The 3,455-nt window shown below is 50.7% G+C and overlaps 1 long non-coding RNA gene across 1 annotated transcript; it reads left to right on the top strand.

Annotated features, from left to right (window-relative positions):
• Positions 1-448: 448 nt before the first annotated feature.
• LOC145718403 (uncharacterized) lies at positions 449-2,867 on the top strand. Its single transcript, XR_014141781.1, has 2 exons — positions 449-2,129; positions 2,605-2,867. It is a non-coding gene; the product is annotated as an uncharacterized LOC145718403 (long non-coding RNA).
• Positions 2,868-3,455: the final 588 nt, after the last annotated feature.

Genomic DNA, 3,455 nt, shown 5'->3' with positions numbered 1-3,455 from the left:
GGCTCGGGTCGTGATCCCAGGGTCCTGGGATCGAGCCCCGCATCAAGCTCCCTGCTTGGCAGGAAGCCTGCTTCTCCCTCTCCCCCTCCCCCTGCTTGTGTTCCCTCTCTCGCTGTGTCTCTCTGTCAAAAAATAAATAAAATCTTTAAAAAAAAAAAAAAAAGAAATTGTCCTGGCTACCTGTGCAGTTTCCACAGAGAGCAATCACCGTCGTGTGCCATCTACTCCCAGAGAAGGGTAACACATCGTTATAAATTCAAAGAAGAGGGTGAGTGGAGCCCCCAGAGCTTCTTGGAAGAGATCAGGCTTCAGTTTGATTGGAAAGAGTGAGAGGGCTTTGGCTGGACAAAGACGAGAAATAATTTAATACTAGCGTCCATGTGTCAGGCCCGTGCTATTTTACATACGTCACTTCGTTTCATCTTTGGACAGTTTTCTTTTTTCTTTTTTTTCTTTTTGGCCGGCTTGTCTGCGTTGTATTGACGCCAGTGCTTGGGCTCTGACCGCTCCGCCCGCTGCTTGGTCTGCCGGTGCTCTGCGTGCTTGTTCAGCCGGCGGCGCCTGGCACGGGGCTTCTGGGGCCGCGGATCCAGGGGCTTGTGCCTCTTAACCCTTGTAGAATTTCTCGTGTCTGGTTGATGATGGTGAGACCAGGGGCCACGGGTGTGCGAACAGCTGGGATCTCGGAGAACTTGGAAGCCGCGCGGCTGGGACAGGTCCTCCTTCAGGTCTTCCAGCTGTTTAAGCAGCTCGTCCTTCTTACCGCGAAGGTCTCAAGCCTTAATCTTGGCCGTGTCCCCACAAGCTGGTGCCGCCGCCGCCGGCGGGACAGCTTATTTAACACATGAACAATGAGGTGGAGAGAGATGTTTTCTGATAAGTGATGGAGCTCAGTTTCATATCTAAGAACCTTTAGTGCCCAGGAATGTTCTTAGTCACTACATTCTGTATTTCTTTAGGTTAGACTGTATAGTTTTAAACTGGGGACAATACCCCCCTTCTGGAGGCTCTTTTGCAAAGTGAGGAAGGGGGAAATTTAGGGTTGTCACATGAGGTTATCAATGGAGATTCTGTGAGAATTTAGTGGAAGGGCCTGCGTTGCAAAACATTTTGCAATCTGTGAGTAGTCCTACACTGTGGAGAATTGCCCCAAATGCTGATAGTTCTACTAAGAAACGCTAAAAAGCATAAATGCAGTAGGTAAGGCAATGGGAAATGGGAATTGCCAGCAATAGGGGACATAGAGGGGCTGAATGGAGACTTATCTAATCCGTGTACAGACTCAGACCCGGGAGAAAAGTTTGTTTGCTTCTGAAATGTTCCAAGCCCCTTCCCATTTCTGCTGGCTGGTCCTTTAACTTAGCTGGGTTTTGCTTGCTTGTTTGTTTTTGCAGAGCTCATTCTTGTTCTTTAGGTCTCAGAGCAAATATAATCTTTTCAAGTTGGTCTTTGCAAACCGCTGCTTAGTTTATTTCAGCATCCTTGTATTGTCATTTATTGTTGTGTAACAAATTTCCCCCGTATTCAACAGCTTAAAACAATAAGCCTATTTGTCTTACATTGTCTGTGTGTCAAGCATCTGGGAGCTGGTGGTCTTGATGGAAAAAATCCGTGTCCTAAGATGGCCGACCGAGCCAGCGAGAGAGTCCCAGTCCTTGCCCTGGGGCTCTTCCGTGTTGTTCTCCCTGCTCTGCTTCCCTCAAGCACCAATCCGGGTTCTTTTCTCTGTCCCGCCTCACACATGCGCCCAAAAGTGCCAAGTATGCGCAAGTGTAAGTGTATAAATTGCCCCCTTTGTTTGTGCTCGGGATTCAGGTCTTTGGAGACCACTCTCCTCTGAGCCCACCGGCATTAAATAAACCTCCTAGCCTCCAAGATCTCTGAGTGCCACTTGGTTCTTCCATCAGGTGATCCAGTCCAGGTTCCGTAACATTTGGTTCCCTGACCGGGAAACCCAACCTCGCTGGCCCATTGTTGCCACCGGTCTAGGGGCAATGGTGGGGCGGTGACAGAACGAGGGATCCTAACGGAGAAGGCGCTCCCTGCCTAATTTTCGGCAGTCTCCCGTCCCGGTTGCCTTGGGCTGGCCCTGCTCCGCTGTTCCCGCCGAACTCGAGGAGACTTGGCAGGTGAGGACCTGGTCCCGACATCAGATACCAGTAAGTCCTGGGACTCCAGGACCCAGACAGGCCCACCCGCATTGGGGTGGAAGGGGAGTCTGATCACCTCTCAGAGACCTCTTAGAGGTCTCACAGGTAGGGATTCCCAGGGAGGTAATGTAATAACTTCTGGAGTGTGAATGTGTGAGTGAATGTGAAGTCCGACTTGGCTTGCTCAAGGGGACTGATTCTTTGACTCCATGGGTGGGCACCCTTAAGGTCCCCAGAAGCCTACAGAGTCTCAGTGGGCCTGTCTGCAGTTTCATGGTGAACGGTATACAGTCTATGGTGGCATCGGAATAGTTTCCGATCGTAAGTCACAATGCTGAGAATTTCAGAGGAAAAGACTTTCTTGAGTAATAATTTTTAAATCCAAGGACACAATGTCTAGAAACATGTTTTAATACTAGTGGGCACACAAATAACATTCAGACTTGTCTCCAAGGGGTACTGTTCCATTGTCCAGCGAAAGCAGAAGATTGATGCCTTTGCCCCATACCTTGGTTTCCTCCTCACCCAAGGGAAAAGAGAACTAGGGCTGGAGAGGAAAAGGGTCATCATCTCCCTGCCACAGCCCCAGACAAAAAGGGGCCTATGAGAATTCCTGGAGGCTGCAGGATTCTGCTGCATCTGGATCCCTGGGTTCTCGGCAATAGCAAGACCCCTTTATAATCTCTTAGGGGGACCAGATTGAGAACCCTCTGCCTGGACTGAGGAAGCAGAAGCCGCTTTCACAGAGATAAAGACCGCCCTGGGGCAGGCTTCCAGCCCTGGGCCTACCAGTTGTAGAGAAACCCTTCAATCTCTTTGTGCATGAAAAGGAAAAAATAGTGCTCGGGGTACTCACCCAGACTGTTGGACCCTGGCAACGTCCAGTTGCTTACCTGTCAAAGAAGCTGGACCCTGTGGCAGCGGGATGGCCACCGTGCCTCAGGGCGCTGGCAGCCACGGTTTTACTCATCAAGGAGGCGGACAAACTTACCCTGGGGCAAGGACTTAACATCAGGGTCCCTCATGCAGTTGTGTCCCTCATGAACGCACAGGGACACCACTTCCTTCCCAACTCTCGGCGAGCACAATACCAAGGGCTCCTCTGCAAAAACCCACGGGTCACCCTCAAAACAGTAAGGACATTAAATCCAGTAACCTTTCTCCCCACGGAAGAGGGGGAACCAGACCATGACCGCTCCAAGGTGACTGATGAAGTCTACGTGAGCCGTCCAGACCTGCGGGATCAAGCCCTAAAGAATCCAGAGCTCACGCTGTTCAGTGATGGCAGCCGTTACTAACCTACAA

Source organism: Leptonychotes weddellii, unplaced genomic scaffold (genome assembly GCF_054177405.1).
Source record: "Leptonychotes weddellii isolate Sample4059 unplaced genomic scaffold, ASM5417740v2 HiC_scaffold_15237, whole genome shotgun sequence".
Classification (NCBI taxonomy): Eukaryota; Metazoa; Chordata; class Mammalia; order Carnivora; family Phocidae; genus Leptonychotes; species Leptonychotes weddellii.
Note: the sequence above shows the minus strand (reverse complement) of the source record. Positions and strands in the feature narration are given on the sequence as shown.